The sequence below is a fragment of the Giraffa tippelskirchi genome, chromosome 11, assembly GCF_054371585.1.
Source record: "Giraffa tippelskirchi isolate mGirTip1 chromosome 11, T2T-mGirTip1v1.2.pri, whole genome shotgun sequence".
In the NCBI taxonomy this organism is placed as follows: Eukaryota; Metazoa; Chordata; class Mammalia; order Artiodactyla; family Giraffidae; genus Giraffa; species Giraffa tippelskirchi.
The window spans coordinates 118,600,604-118,622,577 of NC_137285.1; the positions used below are offsets into that span (position 1 = coordinate 118,600,604).

The 21,974-nt window shown below is 37.6% G+C and overlaps 1 protein-coding gene and 1 pseudogene across 18 annotated transcripts in view; both read left to right on the forward strand.

Moving 5' to 3' along the window:
* RIC3 (RIC3 acetylcholine receptor chaperone) overlaps positions 1-21,974 on the forward strand; it is a 55,164-nt gene that overhangs the window by 3,676 nt on the left and 29,514 nt on the right. The window lies entirely within an intron of this gene.
* On the forward strand, positions 17,324-17,882 carry LOC145526081 (large ribosomal subunit protein uL24 pseudogene; annotated as a pseudogene). The gene has a single exon (XR_014068676.1). The product of XR_014068676.1 is annotated as a large ribosomal subunit protein uL24 pseudogene (transcript).

Here is a 21,974-nt window from a genome sequence, read left to right on the forward strand (position 1 = left end):
TGCATTTTAATACAATTAAACATATAGTTACCACATAAAAAAAAACAACTACCATATTACCCAACAATCCCACTACTGGGTGTATACTCTGATGAAATCATAATTGAAAGAGACGCATGTACCCCAGTGTTCATTGTGGCACTATTTATAATAGCGAGGACATGGAAGCGACCTAGATGTCCATCAACATATGCTTAGGTAAAGAAGCTGTGGTACACATACACAATGGAATATTACTCAGCCATAAAAGGACACACATTTGACTCAGTTCTAATGAGGTGGATGAATCTAGAGCCTATTATACAGAGTGAAGTAAGTCAGAAAGAGAAAAGCAAATATCATATATTAATGCATATATATAGAATCTAGAAGATGGTACTGATGAACCTATTTGCAGGGCAGCATTGGAGACACAGACATAGAGAACAGACTTGTAGTCACAATGGGGGAAGGAGAGGGTGGGACAAATTGAGAGAATAGCATGGAAACATATATACACTACCACCTGTAAAATAGATAGCCAGTGGAAATTTACATATGATGCAGGGAACTCAGCCCTGTGCTCTGTGACAACCTAGAGAGGTGGGATGGGTGGGAGGTGGGAGGAAGGTTCAGGAGGAAGGGGACATATGTATACCTATGACTGATTCATGTTGCTATATGGCAGAAACCAACACAATATTGTAAAGCAATTATCCTCCAATTAAAAATAAATAAATTTTAGAAAAAGCAGTAGCCATTTGCGGCAATATGGATGGACCTAAGAATATTATGCATAGTGAAAAAAGTCAGAGACAGATACTATGTGATATCACTTATATGTGAAATCTAAAAAATAACACAAATGAATGTGTATGCAAAACAGAAACAGAACCACAGATATAGAAAACAAACTTGTGGTTACCAAACAGGAGAGGAAAGAGGGAGGGGTAAATTAAGGGTATGAGATTAACAGATAAAAACTACTATGTATTAAATATAAAATAGATAAGCAACAAGGATATACTATATAGCACAGGGAATTATAGCCATTATCTTGTAAAAAACCTACAATGGAGTATAATCTGCAAAATGTGGAATCATTGTGCTGTACACCTGAAATGAATATAATATTGTAAATCAACTATACATCAGTAAAAAAGTAAGCAAAAAAAAGTGTGGTTTTTAGCATGATCAGAGTTGTGCAACCATCACCACTATCAGTTTTAGAACACTATCAATACCCGCCCCCCCCTAAAACCCACTCTTTAGCCATCACCCATGAACAGTCCCCCAACCCCGAGCTCATTCAGCCTTCAGTTCAGTTGAATCATTCAGTTGTGTCCGACTCTTTGCGATCCCATGAACTGCAGCACACCAGGCTTCCCTGTCCTTCACTCAGAGCAATCTCCCCGAGTTTGCTCAAAGCCGTATCCATCAAGTTGGTGATGATATCCAACCATCTCATCCTCTCTTGTCCCCTCCTCCTCTCGCCTTCAATCTTTCCCAACATCAGGGTCTTTTCTAATGAGTCAGTTCTTCACATCAGGTGGCCAAAGTATTGGAGCTTCCTAGGCAACCATTAATCTACTGTCTATCTTTATAGATTGGCCTGCTATGGGCATTTCATGTAAATGGAATCATACAATATGTGATCTTTTGTGACTGGTTTCTTTCACATACCATGTTTTCAAGTTTCACCCATGTTGTAGCATGTATCAGTGCTTCATTACTTTTTATGGCTAAATAATATTCCATTATGTGGAATATTCCATCTACATTTTGTTCATTTATTAGTTGGGCATTTGAGGTTTTGATGATTATGAGTTATGCTGCTATTAACATCTATGTACACATTTTTGTGTGGATATATGCTTTCATTTCTCTTGAATATATGCATTTGGGAAATGTGAACATTTTAGTGTGGCTGGAACTAAGAGTGGAATTTCACTCATATTATTACTCTATGAGCAGTTTTGAGGAACTGCTAGATTGTTTTCCAAAGTATCTGCATTATTTTACATTCCCACTGTTAATGTGTGCGGGTTCCAATTTCTCCACATATTCTCCAACATTGTTATTGCCAGCCTTTTTATTATAGCCGTCCTAACGGGTGTGAAGTGCTACCTTATTGTGGGTTTTTTGTTTTTTGTATTTCCATGATGACTAACAACTTTAATATATTTTCATGTGTTTATAGGCTGTTTGTGTAACAACTTGGGAGAAATGTCTGTTCAGACTTTTGCCCATTTTTAAATTGGGTTTCTTGTCTTTATTGTTGAATTATAAGAATTCCTTATGTATTTTAGGTACAAGTTCATTATCAGATATGTGATTTGCAAATATTTTCTTCAACTCTTCACTTTCTTGATGGTGTCCTCTTAAGAAAGGTTTTTAATTTTGATGAAGTCTAACTTATTTACATTCTTCTCTTCTGCTTTTGATGTCAGATCTAAAAAAATAATTGCCAGATCCAAGGTCATTAAGATTTATGTCCATGTCTTCAAGTTTTATAGTATTTACTCTTATATTTAATCCTTTGATCCATTTTGAGTTAATTTTTGCTTTTGATATGAGGAAAAGTCCAACTTCATATGGATATACAGTTATCCCAGCATTATTTGTTGAGAAGAATATTCTGTTTACATTGAATTGTTTCAACACCCTTGTTGAAATTCAGTTGACTAAGTGTGAGAGGTTATTTCTGGACTCTCAATTCTGTTCCATTGACAAACATCAAATATAGAATATATACCTGTCCTTATGTCAGTACCACACTGCCTTGATTACTGAAGCTTTGTAGTTAAATTTTGAGATCATGAAGTGTTAAGTCCCCAAACTGTGTTCTTTTATTATCAAGATTGACTTCTAAGTGCTGTGGCTCAGGATTTCCATACACATTTTAAGATTAGTTTGTCAATTTCTGCAAAAAACCAGCTGGGATTTTGATTGTTTGGAATCTGTAAATCATTTTGAAGAGTATTGCCGTCTTAATAACAATAAGTCTTTTAATCTATGAATAGGATTTTTTTTTAATTTATTTAGATCTTTAATTGATTTTGGGCTTCCCTGATAACTCAGTTGGTAAAGAAATCCGTCTGCAACGCAGGAGACCCTGGTTCGATTCCTGGATTGGGAAGATCTGCTGGAGAAGGGATAGGCTACCCATTTCAGTATTCTTGGGCTTCCCTTGTGGCTCAGCTGGTGAAGAAACCGCCTGCAATGTGGGAGACCTGGGTTCAATCCCTGGGTTGGGAAGATCCCCTGGAGAAGGGAAAGGCTACCCACTCCAGTATTCTGACCTAGAGAATTCCATGGACTATATAGTCTATGGGGTCACAAAGAGTCAGACACGACTGAGCGACTTTCAATAGTTTTCAGTGTACAAGTCTTATTTTGTTAAATATATCCCTAAGTATTTTATTCTTTCTGATGTTATTGTAAATTGAATTATTTTATTAATTTTAAGACTATTCATTACTCAGTTTTAGAAACACAGTCTTTGTGTATTAATACTGTATTCTTTAGACTTGCTGAATTGTTTATTGGCTGCAATAAATGATCGTGTTGTCTACAAACAGAGATTGTTTTACTTCTTTCTTTCCAGTCTGCGTGCCTTTTTGTTGCCTAACTGCCTGGACTAGGACCTCTAGTACAGTGTCAAGTAGAAATGGTGAAGAGTGAACATCCTTGATTGGTCCTAATCTTAAGAAAGCTTTCATACCATTAAGGATAGTGCTAGCTATGGATGCATTAATAGAACTAAATAATTTTAAAAAGGGGGTCTGTTGAATATTTTTATTTTGAAGGGATTGAATTGAATTTTTTCAAGTGTTTTTTCTATTAAGTGACCACGGGGGTTTTGTCCTTCATTCTATGGATGTGATACATTACATAATTGATTTTTGGATGTTAAAACCTTGCATTTTTTTTTACTAAATTGAGGAGGTATCTCTAACATGTTTTTATTAGCCAGATTAAGAAGGATATTTCAGGCAGAGGGAACACAGCAAAATCAACACCCAGAGCTTTGAAATAGCTTTAGAGTTGTAAGAGATGAGACTAGGGGCCAAATTGTAAAGATTTTTTTCATGCCATACTTAAGGAGTTTGGATATTATTCTAAAGATAGATGAGGCCATTGTGAGTTTGTTAGTAGAAGAGAAATTTACAATCTGAAAGGACATCTTGGCAACAGTGTAGAGGCTGTATCAGTGAGGGTTTCTTCAGGGAAAATAATGTTGCAGTAGTCCATTTGAGACATCATGAACATCATTAAGCTAGTGTCTTTGGGCTCATCAGTTTAGGATTCTCATGATAAGTAACAGAAAATTCAGCTGAGTTGTCAAGTTGAAAGGAGGATGTGTTGACTAGTGCACATGAAAAGATCTTGTGTTAGAACTGGCCTCCTGTGTGATTCGATCCAGAGATTCACAATCCCATCAGGGCTTCGGTCTGATTTTCTTTGTCCTTTTTACTTCTGGATTCCTTCTCATGTTGGCTCTGTCCTCTGGCTTCTCTCTCAGGGTAGCAATGATAGTTGCAACAGTTCCAGATATCACCTCCTCACATTTAATTGTCCAGAGAAAGAATGTTTCTTTTCTTTTGAATTCTTCTTCACTCCCATCTCATTTTTATCCCCCCACCCCGAGTTCTTTCCCAGTAGTTTCAGCTAACGTATCCACCCATCTTATTGACTTGAGTAAAGTTATTTGCAGTGCTCTGGGCGGAAAGAATATGCTGATCCACTGTGGAATTGACAGTGGTTCCCAGAGGGAAATAGGGATACTGGAGGAAGAAGGAGTAAATGGAGCAGGGGAAGTGTCCACATTGAACAGGAGGGAAAAGAACAATTTTAAGAGACACTTTTAACTAGAAGTAGAATTTGAGACAGAGGGAGGCATCTTGAATTATTCTCAGCTTTATTGGCTTAGGTGACTATATAGATGGTGACACCCTTTACCTTAATAGTAATGAAGCAAAACAGATTAAAGGGGAAATACGAGTTCAGAAATTTGTAGACTAGTATCACATCCCCTTTTTCCATCTTTTTTCCTATGTGACATCCCTAGGTCCCACATCCATTCCTCATGTGACATAGTTACAATATCTAAGTATGGCCCTCTTAGAAGGCAAACAAGAGCAAGTGTAAGGCGGTTAGCTCATGGAAGAGCAGCCTATTGCATTCCCCATCCCTCTTTTTAGGGGCTTCCCTGGTGGCTCAGCAGTTAAGAATCAGGAGACTCGCTTCCTGACCTGGGGATAGATACTGGAGCAGGAGGAAATGGCAGCTTGCTCCAGTATTCTTGCCTGGAGAATCCCACGAGCAGAGGAGCCTGGCAGACTACAGTCCATGGGGTTGCAAAGAGCTGAACTTGACTTAGTGACTAAACGCATATCCCCCTTTTTAAAATTCTTTACTTCTATTAATGCATCCTGGGGATTGCTTTAGATTGTGGGTATTTTACTTGCTGATTTTGCTGTGTATTAGAATTTTAAACTTCTTTTTTTTTTTTAAAAGGAGCTACTCCTATAGGTTTGTCCATTTTGTACATTCACTTGGTGTTTTGGAACCAAATAGAGGAATATAGCCTTCCTTGTTGCATTTTGTCTCAATTTGATCCAGAATTTTAGCCTCCTGACATTTCTTCAGAACATATATGGTTTCATTCATTGTATTTGTTGTTACCGTCTCTCTCAGCTGTATATCATTTTTGATTTTTAAAAAGCCTTTTTTGTTAAAGACATTTTCAAACATAAGAAAAAGTAAATAAAGAGAGTAGTATAATAAGATGAATCCACATCATCCTGCTTCAACAACCATCATCTTGTATCATGGATATCCCCACTTACTTTCCCCCCTATGTAAATAGCAAATCCCACACACTGGGATTTCATTCCATCCTTAAGTATTTTTGTATACACCTCTAAAGCATAAGAAAATAAAAATTATTTTAAAAATGTAGGCGCAATATCATTATCACACCTGAAAGTCAGTAATTCCTTAATGTCATGAAATCAGTATTCAAATTTCTCTCACTGCCTCATAATTTTTTTTTCATGATTTCCCCCTCAATTGTGATTAGCATATCTTCTTGATCATTCACATTATCTAAAGAAAAAAAACTATCAGTCTTTTGAAACTGCTCTTAAGGTCACTCCATTCTGTTCATTGAAACCCATTTGTGTACAGTCATTCAACCAGTTGGTTTGATTGCTTTACTCCATCTCATTCTGTCCAAGATAGGCTTATGGTCTGCATGCTTCCTTTCTTCCCCCTTCATTTTATTCTCAACATAGAATCCATACTAATCCTGTTAAAGCTTAAGTCTCCCTCCACAGAACCCTCCAATGGCTTCCTGACTTACTTAGATGAAAAGAAAAAGTCTGCACATGACCTACAAGGCCTACTTAATCCTCTTCTCTGTTTCCTTCTGTGTTGCCCTCTCTCTCATTTTGCTTTGACTACACTGGCCTCCTTCTCACTGTCGTTTGAACGTTCCAGGTGTGCTCTCACTTCAGGGCCTTTGCACTTGTTTCCTCTGCCTGAAATGCTCTTCCTTAGATAGCTGTGTGCATTTCCTTTATCTTCTTTACGTCTTAACTTAAAAGACATCTCCTGAGCCTTCTCTGGATGCTCTGGCTAAATCTTTACTTTCCTCCAACACATCCTATCCCCTTTGCCTGCTTCATTTTTATTCTTAGTATTTATCATTACCTCGTGTATCATCTCTTTTCTGGTTGAGATAGGAGGCTCCATGACGGTCAGGATTTTTGTTTTGTTCACTGCAGTATCTCCAGCTTTAGATCAGGCCCGCACATAGTAGAAAATCAATTAAAGAATTTAATCAATAAAGAATTAGAGAATTAAGTGAATTAATGAATACTGGCTCCCAAGGATCATGGTTTCCTCTATTAACATTTATAAGCCATTATTGTTTTTTAGTTGCTAAGTCGTGTCTGGTTCTTTTGCAGCCCAATGGACTGTAGCCTGCCTGGTTCATCTGTCCACAGGATTTCCCAGGCAAGAATACTGGAGTGGGTTCCCATTTATTATTATTTATGGCTGCGTAAATTATGGTGCATCCATATGATAGACTGTTTTGATTCCAGTAAGTTATATTAATGAAGTATTTGTGTGTGGAGGGGGGGGGTCAGGTTTGTTTTTCTTTGAAATCAAAGGGGAGAAGATATCGATTTCTCTGGAATCACTAAAGCAGTGGTTCAGTTTAGTTCAGTAGCTCAGTCATGTCTGACTAGTTTGTGACCCCATGGACTGCAGCACGCCAGGCTTCCCTGTCCATCACCAACTGCCAGAGTCCACCCAAACCCATGTCCATTGAGCCGGTGATGCCATCCAACCACCTCATCCTCTGTCGTCCCCTTCTCCTCCTGCCCTCAGTCTTTCCCAGCATCAGGGTCTTTTCAAATGAGTCAGCTCTTCGCATCAGGTGGCCAAAGTATTGGAGTTTCAGCTTCGGCATCAGTCCTTCCAGTGAATATTCAGGACTGATTTCCTTTAGGATGGATTGGTTGAATCTCCTTGCAGTCCAAGGGACCCTCAAGAGTCTTCAACACCACAGTTCAAAGGCATCAATTCTTTGGCGCTCAGCTTTCATTATAGTCCCAACTCTCACATCCATACATGACTACTGGAAAAACCACAGCTTTGACTAGAGGGATCTTTGTTGGCAAAGTAATGTCTCTGATTTTGATATGCTGTCTAGGTTGATCATCGCTTTTCTTCCAAGGAGCAAGCGTCTTTTAATTTCATGTCTGCAGTCACCATCTGCAGTGATTTTGGAGCCTCCCCAAAATAAAGTCTGTCACTGTTTCCACTGTCTCCCCATCTATTTGCCATGAAGTGATGGGACCAGATGCCATGATCTTAGTTTTCTGAATGTTGAGCCTCAAGCGAACTTTTTCACTCTCCTCTTTCACTTTCATCAAGAGGCTCTTTAGTTCTTCACTTTTGCCATAAGGGTGGTGTCATCTGCATATCTGAGGTTATTGATATTTCTCCCAGCAATCTTGATTCCAGCTTGTGCTTCTTCCAGCCCAGCGTTTCTCATGATGTACTCTGCATGTAAGTTAAATAAGCAGGGTGACAATATACAGCCTTGACGGACTCCTTTTCCTATTTGGAACCAGTCTGTTGTTCCATGTCCAGTTCTAACTGTTGCTTCCTGACCTGCATACAGGTTTATCAAGAGGCAGGTCAGGTGGTCTGGTATTCCCATCTCTTTCAGAATTTTCTACAGTTTTTTGTGATCCACACAGTCTGTGAAAAATGTCATGAGTACTTTGATAGGGATAACATTAAATCTGTAGGTTGCTTTGGGTAGTATGGCCATTTTAACAGTATTAATTCTTCCAAGAGCATGGGATATCTTTCTATTTCTTTGAGTCATCTTCAATTTCCTTTATTAATGTTTTATAGTTCTTAGTGTGTAAGTCTTTCACCTTCTTGCTCAGATTTATTCCTAAGTATTTTGGGGAGTGCAATTTTGAAAGTTACTGGGTTTTTTTTAAACATTCCCTTTCTGATATTTCATTGTTAAAAGAAATGCATCTGATTTCTGCATGTTAATCTTATGTCCTGCTACCTTGCTGAGTTTCTCAGTTCTAGTTTTTGTATGGAGTCTTTAGGGTTTTCCATTAGTATATATAATATCATGACAACTGCATATAATGACAATTTTACCTCTTCCCTTCATTCGAATACTTTTTATTTCTTGTCTGATTGCCGTGGCTAGGACTTCCAGTACTGTGTTGAATAGAAGAGATGAAAGTGAGCATCCTTGTCTTGTTCTGGATTTTAGTGGGAAGGCTTTCAGCCTTTCACCGTTGAGCGTTGTATTGGCTGTGGGTTTATCATAAGTAGCTTTCATTATGTTGAGGTATGTTCCCTCTATACCCACTTTGGTAAGAGGTGTTTTTTTTTTTTTTAATCATGAATGGATGTTAAATTTTGTGAAATGCTTTTTCTGTATCTGTTGAGACGATCATGTGGTTTTTGTCTTTTCATATTTATTTGCTGTATCACATTGATTTGTGTATGTTGAACCATCCTTGTGAACTTGGGATGAGTCCCACTTGGTTGTGGTATATGATCTTTTTTATGTGTTGTTGAATTTGGTTTGCTAATATTTTGTTGAACTTTTGCATCTATATTCATCAAAGATATTGGCCTATAATTTTCTTTTTTGGTGATGTCTTTGTCTGGTTTTGGTATAAGGATGATGATAGTGACTTCATAGAATAGAATATCTTTGAGAGTGTTCCTTCCTCTTTAGTTTTTTGGAAGAGTTTGAGAAGGATCAATATAAGTTCTTATTCATATGTTTGGTATTATTTGCCTGTGAAGCCATTTGGTCCCAGACTTTTGTTTTGTACAGAGTTTTTAAAGATTCTATTTTACTTCTAGTGACCAGTCAGCTCAAATTATCTGTTTCTTCTTGATTCAATTTTGGTGAGCTGTTTATTTCCAGAAACTTATTTTTCCTAGGTTGTCAAATTTGTTGGCATATAATTTTTCAAAGTATTCTCTTAAGGATTTTTGTATTTCTTCAGTATTATTTGTTAAGGCTCATTATTTCTTATTTTGTTCTTAGTGAGCCTGGCCAGAGGTTTGTCAGTCATGTTTATACTTTCAAAGAACACACTCTTGGTTTTACTGATTTTTTCTTTTATTTTTTTTTAATCCCTACTTTATTTGTTTCCTCTCTGATCTTTATTTCCTTCCTTTTACTGACTTTAGATTTTGTTAGTTTTTTTTTCTAATTCTCTTTAAGTGAAAGGTTAGGTTGTTTATTTGAGATTGTTTTGCTTCTTGGGGAAGGCATGTATCACTATGAATTTCCTGATTATCACTATGACGTTCCTCTAAGAACTGCTTTTGCTGCATCCCACAGATTTTGTATGGTTGTGTTTTCGTTGTCATTTGTCTCAAGATATTTTTAAATTTCCTCTTTGGTTTCATTATTGGCCCATTGGTTTTTTAGTAGCTTGTTTTTAGTCTCTATGTAATTGTTTATTTTCTCATTTCTCTTTTCTGTAGTTGCTTTCTAGTTTCATGACATTGTGGTCAGAAAAGATGCTTGAGATAATTTCTATACTCTTTTAATTTGTTGAGGCTTGTTTTGTGCCCTAGTATGTGGTCAGTCCTAATGAGTGTTCCATGTGCACTTGGAAAAAATATGTATTCTGGTTTTTTGGATATAATGTTTTGGAAATTTGAACTAAGTCTAACTGCTGTATTGCATAATCTAGAATCTCTGTTGCCTTACTGAATTTTTTGTCTAGAAGATCTATTCATTGATGTGAGTTGTGTTTTAAAACCTCCTACTATTATTGTATTCCTGTTATTTTCTCCCTTTATGTCTGTTAGAATTTGTTTTATGTATTTGGTGCGTATATGTTGACAACTGTAAATTCATCTTTTTGTATCGATCCTTTTATTATTATATAACGTCCTTTATATTCCTCTGTGGCCTTTGTTTTAAAGTCTGTTTTGTCTGATGTGAGTAGTGTAACTCCCACTTTCTTCTCATTTCTGTTTGAATGAAATATCTTTTTGTGTCCCCTCACTTTCATTTTGTCTGTGTCCTTTGCCCTAAAGTGGGTCTCTTATAGGCAGCATATTGTAGCTGTTTTTTTTAATCCAGCCTGCTATGCTGTATCTTTTCATTGGAGCATTTAGTTCATTGACATTTAAGATAATTACTGATAAATATGAATTTATTGCATTTTAACCTGTATTTTCCTGTTGATTTTATATTTATTCTTTTTCTCTTTTTGTTTTTCCTTTTTGTGGTTTGATTTTCTTTTGCATTATACTTAAATTCTCTTTGTTTTTTTGGTTTTTGTGAATGTGTTATATGTTTTTGTAGTTACTTTGTTTTGTTTTTCAAGTATGTTAATTCCATCCTTTATCTGTGTACTTTAGGCTGGTCATATAGGTTCAGACACACTCTAGGAAATGAAAAAAAAAATCTACATTTTCTTACTCTCCTCTCTGATTTTATGATTTTGATATCTTCATGTACATCTTCATGTTCATCCATTTGTTCTTCATTGTGGTTATCATCACTTTCACAGAAATTTTGAATTTTTAAAAATTTGTACACTGGCCTTATTTATTTGTTTATCTATTTTTTTAATTGTAATATTGAGGATTTTTTAATTAAAAAAAATTTTTGACCATACTGCACGGCTTGCAGGACCTTAGTTCCCCAAACAGGAATCAAGCCCAGGTCCCAGGCGTTGGAAGCATGAAGTGCTAACCACTGGACCACCAGGGAGTTCCCCGTGTCCTGGCTTATTTAGGTGATTTGCTTTCCAAATGATGTAAATAAGTGATTTAGGTGATTTTGTCTTTCTTATATGTTTATAACTTCATTTCTATTTAGAGAGGATCTTTCAATATTTTCTTTAGGATAGATGTAGTATTGCTGTGTTCTTTTTATTTTTTGCTTATTCTGAGAAATTCTTTATCTCTCCGATTCTAAATGATAATCTTGCTTGGTAAAGTATCCTAGGTTGCAGATTTTTCCCTTTCAGAACTTTGAATATTTCTTGCCATTCGTTTCTGGCCTGCAACATTTCTGAAGAGAAATCAGCTGATAGCCTTATGGGAGTTCTCTTGTAATTAACTCCTTGTTTTTCTCTTGCTACCTTTAGAATCCTGTTTTTAACTTTTGAAATTTTTATTATTTTCTTCACATCCACTCCAGCGTTTATTGTTTGTAGTTTTATTTTTTTTTAAATCTTTTTATTTTGTATTGGGATATAGCTAGCTAACAATATTGTGATAGTTTCAGGTGAACAGTGAAGGGACTCAGCCATATGTATAGAGGTATCCATTATTCCCCAAACTCCACCTCCATCCAGGCTGCCACATAACACTGATCAGAGTTATATGTGCTGTACAGTAGGTCCTTGTTATCCATTTTAAATATAGCAGTGTGTACATGTCTATCCCAAGCTCCCTATAAACTTTGTATTTTCACTCTAAAAATACCCCTTTTGCTTTTGCTAGCCTTTTGTAAACTTATTTTGAACCTTGGCCTGCTTGTGTGGTTCTTCCAAGTCTTGCTACTCTTTCATTCCGATTTCTTGTGTGTTCTTCTGTTCATCTTCTGTCTGTTCTTTTAGAAGAACTACCAGTGCATGTTTCCCAGGAAAACAGTAGATGTACAGGTAACTCTTCTAAATATCCAAGCAAAAGTGCATTTCAAGAGCTTTCTTCTTAGAGTTTCATGCCATGGAACTACATGGCTTTATTTTTAGGACTTCTTAATTCTGCCTTACTAGAACCTGTGCCACACAACCACTACGTTATTGCCACAAATTCTAAGATGAGATGGTCTCTTTTTCCTATGGTTCTCCTTTCATTTCATCAACCAGTTTCTTCTTTGGCCAGAATAGCCGTTCTCCTACTCATCTTACATACCTGTAGAACATGAAAATGTCAGCATAGTAGGTCAGGGACTTGTCAGTTGTTCCCAGTTAGCTGACTAAGACTTTGCACAGGTGCCAGAGTGTTTGAAGCCTTCCACAATGACAGAGAGCTGCTTCTGTGCTAGAGTTGACCTCAAGAGAGTCCTGCCCTCCATCTCCATTGGCTGGGGCCCATGGTGCTCAACAGTAATGTCAACCTGGCATCTCTCCTGCTGACCCTGCCTGCCTGTTTTCCATTGAGCATCTCACTTTGAATGCCTATAAACAGGGTTTCATACCATCCCCTCCTCAGGAACCCTGTTTCTCTGGAATAGTTCAGACTCCTCTTGTCCCTGTGTTGTCCTCAAGTGAGTCCCACTCACTGACTTTTAATCTCGTGTATACATGTTATGCACATATATAACATTAACATATATGCATAATTGTAAGTGCCTGAAACAAATTATTTTGGCCCTTTACTTATTTGTTCTTCTCCTAAGGAAACATCAGACATCTACTCTGAAAGTGTACACAAAGGAGAGAGGAGACAATTTGAGAGACTGTGAGTGCATGTGAATTAGACATTTTTTCAAATTCAAAAACTCAGAGATGTGTGGGTCTGGAGCACCTTGATCAGTTGCCCTGACTGCTGTTTTCTTTTCTCAAAACTGTGAAGTTGAAAACACTCAGGATAATGAAGTAAACATTTAGCCTTGAGAGTGACTGCGCTGGGTCTTGAGATTCCAGAAAGGGCCAACAGGCCTAGTATAGGTCATTCAGATCAGTTCAACAAAGTGTACAGCATGTGAGACCCAGAGCATGCCCTGTAGGCATAAAGAAAATACTAGACTTTTATTCAAGAAGTTCATAGTTTATCCTCCAGCCAGGGCACCAGGAGTGCACCTGTAGTTGAGTAAATTGGATTTATTACTTGTTCAGCAAAGGAAAATGTATACCATGATGAAGCATGGAGTATCTCAGCGAGAAGGGTGTTAGAAAAGTCTTACAATAGAGCTTGAGGCTTGTGTTAGGTGATTTTGAAGAACTTTCAAGGATGTGGGGCTTTGCTGTGGATTAGGTGCTGTCAGAAAGTGGGGTGAATTCTGTGACTGGGTGTCTTAGTAGAGTTTATGTAAAGAGAGCAGTCTAAAGAAAAGCTATAGCTATAATTAACAAAGTGGCAGCAGTCAGCAGTCACTCATCATCTAGGAATAGGGGCTGTTTGATAGATATATATATATACACATATATATATTTCGTTGGGCAGTGTTCTTTGTGTGTGTTCAGACAGATTACAGAATGTTATTATTTTTGTTGCCTCGATCCATCATGGTCACAGAATGGCCTTGTCTGCTGTTGGTGTCTGAAATTGCCTACGTTTAAGAGAATACCAAGAGCTAACTGTGAGTGCCAGGCCAGCTGGTAGCAACACCAGATCTTTTCCTGTTCTCAGATGTGATTTGTAGGTTTCGATTAGCACTAACTAAAGTTGAGTAGAAATGGTACTTAGTGGGAGTTGTTACCCATTTCTGTTCCAATCCATTCAAGTAGGAGCTATAAGACACAAAATTTCAGTATAACTCTTGAATAAGGCCAGGTGTGATAAGTGTAATTAAAGAAGTTCAGACAGTGTATTCTTAGCAATGGAGATGATAAGAGAAAATGCTTCAGGGACAAGGGCAGCATTTGGCCTGGGCTTAGAATAGGCTGGATTTAGGTGTGTGAAGTTGGAGAGAGAAGCAAAACCATTGGAATAAGCAAAGGCTAAGAGGCGAGAAATCAGAAGGCAGGCTCAAAGCATGGTGAGAAGTCTAGTTTGGCTGAATCAGGGGTATGTAATGGGAAAGAAGTGTGAAGAGGTACTTTTGGGCTAGATTATGGAATTTGGTTGTTTAGGAGTTCAGGCTGTAAGGAGGGAAGATCAGAATTTGTTAAATACCTACTGTGTGTGCTGGGTGCTTTGTATATGTTATCTTATTTAATCTGTAACCCTTGTAACAACTCCAAGAAGTAGGTCTCATGATAGCCATTTTACAGACGATGAAAATGAGCTCTAGAAAGGTTGATTTAACCTCCACTCCTCTGTTGGAGGCACAGTGAGAATCTCTGACTAAAATTGTGGTACTCATTTTACTTCTCCCTGCCTCCTCCCGCATGATGCAGTCTCTAGTCGATAATGGGAACCATTGAAAACTTTTAATCAAAGATATGGCAAGACTAGTTAGCATTACGCTTCAGGAAGATTACTCTGATAACAATCAGTAATAGTTAACATCTATTGAGTATATGGACCAGACCCTGTGCTAAGCAGCTTAGACCCACAAATATCTCCTTTAGTTATATGTAGTATGAATTGGGAATGGAGAGGTTGGTAAGAGATGAAGAAAAAAATCTGATTAAACAGACAGAAAACACTAAGGCAGTAGTCAGCAAAGTAGAGTTAGGTCGGAGGGGAATGTGACAAGATGGGCCCTCTGAGGAGACTGGTGATAAACAGTCAGCTATTGTTGGAGCTGCCACCTTAAGTAATGCTGAATTAAATATGGCCTTGAGAATGTCCTCAGTATTTAGGGAGAAGCTTTCATATCTTAAAGGACTGGCCTTTAAGACCTTTCTTGTATTGTGGTAATCAGAAATATAAACACACCCAGTTCTTTATTGATTTGTTTGCCCTTAGAATGAAATGCTGCAGATGGTTTAATGTTGCTTTCAGAAAGCTCTTCGTTAACAGTGCTAGAGTTTCTGTTTTTGTTTTTAGCAGTGGGGCTGGTTATTAACAAGAGAAAGTAGAGCCTCACTCTGTAAAATCCATTAAGTTTTTAGTCAAGCTTAAATGATTTGCTAAGTGAAATTTTAATAATTAAATAAACCTAAATACGGGGAAAGCTTTCAATAAACAATTGGGATTTAGTCAAGTCCACTTTATAGAATACTTAAGTACATATAGAGATAGGAAACACAGCTGTTTTCTATTTTGGAAGGTCTGCAATCTTAATGTTCAACATCTTTAGTGTTCTGATCTCTCTAGCTGTTTGTTTTAAAGCATTTTTTTTAAAAATCACAAATCCCAGCTTCCTAATTTATTCCTCTCCTCCTCCTTTTCCCCTTTGGCAACCATAAATTTTCCTATGTCTGAGTTTCTGTTTTGTACATAAATTCATTTGTATCTTTTTTTAAGATTTCATATATAACTGATATCATATGATATCTGTCTTTGTCTAGCTTATTTCCCTTAGTGTGATAATCTCTAGGTTTATCCATATTGCTATAAATGGCATTATTTCATTCTTTTTTTATGGCCAAGTAATATTTCATTGTGTATATATTGCCATATATATGAGATTAATATATACACACTACTATATATAAAATAACCAACAAGGACCTACTGTATAGCACAGGGAGCTATACTCAATATTTTGTAATAACCTATAAGGGAAAAATATGAAAGTGTGTGTGTGTGTGTATACACACACACACACACACACACACACACACACACACATAAAACTGATTACCTGTGCTGTATATCTGAAACTAACATGACCTTGTAAACCAACTATACTTTAAAAAGCCACAAATCCTTCTATAATGTAGCTGTAAAGTAATGTTTAATATTTTATAACATTTATAATAGTGGAAAGTTGTGATATAGATATATAAGGAGATGCTATAAAGCAGTTTGAGTGAATGAACTAGAGCTATGTGTATCAATCTGGTTACTTTTCTAGGTCAAAATATTAATCCTCACCCAGAAAGAGCAAAAAACAGAGAGCTGCAGAATCATGAGTACAGTGTGATACTGTAATATAAAGGTTTTTTTTAATTGTTAAAATATACATGACATTTATCATTTCAACCGTTAGGTATACTGTTCAGAGACATTAAGTACATTCACAGTGTTATACAATCACCATCCATTCATCATATAAAGTTTTAAAATATTCAGACAATATTGTATATTATTCATGGATATATACTTGCATAGTGAAGCCTAAAAGCATACATTCTGATAATAAGAACTGAATTCAGAGATGTGGCTACCTCAGCGAGGGTGGGAGGAAGAGACACAAGGGGTTCCGGTTATTTAACATCTGGTGGCAAGTAGTAATACAAGTGCTCATGGATTACCATCTGTAGTTTTTTTGTGTGTACTTGGGGTCTTTTCTTTAAATTGTTTTCTTAAAAAATCATTTCAACCAGATGTCTCCAAGTGTTTGCTTGCCATTGACTTTTTAGGTATCCTGGGCTGTTCACTTCTAAGAAATCTGGTGGTACCAAGATCCAAGAGGTCAGGTTACTCCCTATTGAGAACAGTTAACTTCGTGGAAAAATCTATTCCAGATTCAGCATTCTGAACTTAGCCTGCCATCTCAAGTGTACCCTTTGTTACAGGTGGCAGGGGTTATAGATCCAAAGCCTAACTGACTCTACAAAGAAAAGAAATACAGGAGGAGAGCAGGTTTTGAAAGGTGAAAACGAGTTTCATTTCATAGCTTTGAGTTGATAGACACACCAAAGGACATATACTAATGGGATTCAGAGATAAGAGGTAAGAGCTTGGAGGAAAGGTTAGAACCAGAGCCTGTACATTTTGGAAATTATAATGTATGCTTTGAGAATGAATGAGTTTACCAAAGGAAAAAGAATAAGGAAAGAAGAACAGATGAAACTAAACCTTGTGGAGAGAGGATGAAAGAACAGGTCAAAGAGATGAAAAGAAATAGGTTGATGGACAAGTCAGTGGGCCAAGATCAGGAGAGTGATATGCCACAGATGTCACGGCAAGAAGGTTTGAGAGATTTGTTCAGATTAATCCAGTATTTATTGAATGACTGTGGTGATCGTTTTCTTGTGTAGCAGAGGAATCTTACAAGTGAGAACTGAGTAAAAGCCATTGGACTAGAACCGGAAGCAGCCTGCAGATCTCTTCCCTTCTGTGGCCATCGCTGTAGCTCCAGCGGCCAAAATGAAGTTCAATCCCTTTGTGACTTCTGACCGAAGCAAGAATCGAAAAAGGCATTTCAATGCGCCTTCCCACATTCGCAGGAAAATTATGTCTTCTCCTCTTTCTAAAGAGCTAAGACACAAGTACAACGTTCGATCCATGCCCATCCGAAAGGATGATGAAGTTCAGGTTGTACGAGGGCACTACAAAGGGCAGCAAATTGGCAAAGTAGTCCAGGTTTACAGGAAGAAATACGTCATCTACATTGAACGAGTGCAGCGGGAGAAGGCTAATGGCACAACTGTCCATGTGGGCATTCACCCCAGCAAGGTGGTTATCACCAGACTAAAACTGGACAAAGACCGCAAAAAGATCCTCGAACGTAAAGCCAAATCTCGCCAAGTAGGAAAAGAAAAGGGCAAATACAAGGAAGAAACAATTGAGAAGATGCAGGAATAAAGTCATCTTGTCTACAGCTTTCATTAAAAACTGTTAAAATGAAAAAAAAAAAAAAAGCCATTGGACTTGATAGTTACGGTACGTTACCATGTTGCTGTAACTATACTTTTTGTCTATAATCTCTTTATTTATTTTAATCTCAGTGTCTGGCACAGTGTCTAGCATATTGTTAAGTGTTCAGTAGTAAATATGTAAAATATTACATTGAATATAAGATGCACAGATTTTTCCTAGGGTATAAAACATGTTTTTACCATCTAGCCTATCTCTTCCATTGCTGTCAATTCCCCCTCCTGCCTTTGAAACTAATATTCTCTACTTTTTCAGTGTTTTTTCCTAGGGATCTTAGTTCCCCAGCCAGGGATCAAACCTGTGCCCCTCATAGTGGAAGCAGGGAGTCTTAACCACTGGACCGACAGGGAAGTCCTTTTAGTGCTTCTTTGATTCTAATTGCAATCTCCAATTTGTGCAAGCTAAGTCGCTTCAGTCATGTCCAATTCTGTGTAACACTATGGACTATAGCCCTCCAGCCTCTTCTGTCCATGGGGATTCTCCAGACAAGAATACTGAAATAAGCTGCCATGTCCTCCTCGAGGGGGTCTTCCTGACCCAGGGATCGAATCTACGTCTCTTATGTCTCCTGCATTGGCAGGCAGGTTCTTTACCACTAATGCCCCCTGGAAGGCCCATAATTTCCTTTAAAATCAATTTTATTATGTTTCTCTACTTCTGACAACATCCTTCAGAGTTGCTTTTTAAACCCCTGTGTTACACTTCCTTTTTTCCTCCCATTACTCACCCTTTAACTCACCATAAAGAAGACAAATCTAACAGTCATGGCTGTACAGAGGTGGCATGGGCTTCCTGGAGGCATAGTGAGTTTTCTGTTTGGTATTTGGCAGAGTCAGGACCACCGCTTAAGGGAAGTTGAGGGTATTGAACACAGGTGGTTAGATGGCTCTTTTAAAAAATTTCAGCTTTACTGAGATACAATTCACGTACTATGTTGCACAATCATTGATTTTTAATAATAGTCACAAAGTTGTACAACCATCATCAGAATCAATTATAGAACATTTAAATCATCACCCCTCAAGGAAAAATAAAACCTATACCTGTTAGCAGTCACTTTGTTTTGCTCCCTCTGCACGCTCCTTCCCTCTCTCCACCAAGCAACCATGAATCTACTCTGTCTCTATGGATTTGCCTAATCTGGACATTTCATATTAATGGAATCCTATATGGTCTTGCATGACTGACTTTTTCCTTCACTTAGCATTATGATTTCAAAGTTCATCCATACTGTAGCATGTGTCTGTACTTCTTTCCTTTTATATGGCTGAGTACTATTCCATTGTATGGATATAGTGCATCTATTTATTAATCAGTTGATGCACATTTTACTGTTAGGAATAATGCTGGCTTTAAACATTTGTACATAATTTTTTGTGTAAGCACATTCTCGCAGCATTCTGGCAGCAGCAGCCTGAAGAGGCTGGGTAGAATTGCTGGGTCATAAGGAACCTTTGTTTACCTTTTTGAGGAACTGCCAGACTGTTTTTCAAAGCAGCTGCATTATTTTACATTCCCATCCAGCTGATATGATAGTTCCTTTCTCCACAGCCTCACCAACCCTTTTTATTATCTGTCTTTTTTATTATAACATCCTAGTGGGTATAAAGTTGTATCTGATTGCAGATTTATTTAATTTGCATTTCTTCATCTTATATATTTGTATACTTGACCTTTATGAGATCCAGTGTTTTCTTTCATTTAGTGGATTGTCTTCACTTTTTTTTTTAATGGTGTCCTTTGCAGCACAAAACCATTAAAATTTGGTGAAGTCCACTTTATTTTCCGTTGGTTGCTTGTGCTTTTAGAGGCATATCTAAGGAATTGTTCCCTAATCTAAGGTCACAAAGATTTATGTTTATGTTTTTTTCCTAAGACTTCTATGGTCTTGGCTCTTATATTTAAGTCTCTATTTTGAGTTAATTTTTAGAAAATTAATGTGGTATGAGGCAGTGGGTCCAACTCATTATTTTCTATGGATGTCTTGTCCCCATAGCACTTATTGAAAGACTGGATGGCTTTTAAGTTTCCTTCTGACTTTGAAGTTTCTATGATTCTTTGTATCATGTTGATTTCTGTTGCTGCCATTACTGTCCAAACAGGTGGGCAGTCAAGATTTCATATGCTGGCCATCCTTTTCCCAAGAATACGTTGTGTCTAAAAGCAGGGATAGCTATTAGTCTTTAATCAGTGTGTTCTAGATTTCTCAGTTGCTTTCAAATCTATCCTCCTTTGACTTTTCTGATACTGGTTTGCTTCTGGCCGCCTTTGACCAGCTCAGGATTTTTTTTTCTTCCTCCTTTTGCACATAACTTCACATATCCCTCCACCTTTTTATGGCATGGGGACTGTTCACTCAACTTAATTTTATTTATTAGCTATGTCGTTTAGATAGCTCAGAGTTTCTTCTCACGCTTGCTGCTGCTGCTGCTAAGTCGCTTCAGTCGTGTCCGACTCTGTGCGACCCCATAGACGGCAGCCCACCAGGCTCCCCTGTCCCTGGGATTCTCCAGGCAAGAACACTGGAGTGGGTTTCCATTGCCTTCTCCGAGCCTAACTGCAGTCAAATAAAAATTTCCTCTGGATGTGCCACCAACACCTAGAATTTGACATGTGAAAACAGGTGTTCAGTCTTCCCCTAACCATAAGCCCTCTCAGTTTTCCTCATCATTCTCTCTTGGTATCTTAAACCAACCTTCAAATTTTCTAAACTGCCCTCCTCATTCATTGTTAAATACTGCAGATCATTACAAGGTAAAAGCCCTTGGATCCATCCTTTCCTTTCTATAGGTATAGCTGTCTTCTTGCTGATTTTCTAGACCCTAGTTTCTTTCTGTGTTTGGACTTTACTCAACAGCTAGAATAATCCCCCTCAAACACCTTTCTTGTTAAATCACTTCCCTGATCCTAGACCCACAGTATTAAATTTATGTGACACGAGTTAGCATTTAATCTACCTGCTTTCCTTTGCTTGTCTCTTGTTACTTCCCTAAAAGGATCTGGTGGTTGGCCTTATTTATTTTTTATTTCTTTGTTCTCATCCTTTCCTCATTGCACACGTTCCTCTTCTCCTTGTGTGCTTTTGCTTCTCTTCTCTTCTGAATCTCATTCCCTCCAGTGATTGATCCCATCTGACTCCTTTCCTTTTTTTGGCATTCTTTCAATACTTAGACATTTAGTTTGTCTGGTAATAAGATCCATGCTACTCTGTTCATTTTTTGCTGTTTGTTTTGGGTGTACTACTTTTTAAAAGCCTTGCTTCATGTGGGAACCATTGTTTCTGTTTCATTTATGGCTCTCCTCCTTTCCTACCTACAGTACAGAGTCCAGGACACAATAGCTGTCCAGTACATCTTCTTGGTTGATGGAGCTATAAAAGTTTTGGGGGGAGGGAAATGTGTGATGTTTAGCATCATCATCATTTTTCAATTTTAGAAATGCAAAATAATGCCTTTTGTGCCATTACTTGGTTTAAATTTTTTATATTTTGTTTTATGCCAAGTTTTGAAAATGGTCTTCTCAGTACAGTAAGATGGAATTCAACAACATATTACTACAGATAGTAAATCTACACTAACCACCTGATATATCATATTCACTCAATAAGCTGGCTAGCTTTTTGGATGCTGGCTAAGTATTTGTTCAAAGTGCATGATAGCTTAAAGCTAGTAGTCACCGTTTAAGCTATTAAGATCCTTGACAATTTAGTAGCAAAACAGTCACCAGCACCCAGAATAAACTTCCCAGGTGACTCAGTGGTAAAGACTCTACCTGCCAATGCAGGAGACCTGGGTTTGGTCCCTGGGTTGGGAAGATCCACTGGAGGAGGAAATGGCAAGCCACTCCAGGATTCTTGCCTGGAGAATCCCATGGAGAAGAGGAGCCTGGCAGGCTATAGTCCATAGGGTCTCAAAGAGTTGGACATGACTGAGTGAGTGTGCACATGAGCACAGCACCCAGAGTAAAGGGTAGTGACCTGCTAACTTCCTTCTATTGTCTGAAGCTGTGCTTTTGTTGCTGACCTCCTCTTAAAACGAAGCATTTCTTCTCATAATTTCCATGTCATCTGAAGTCAT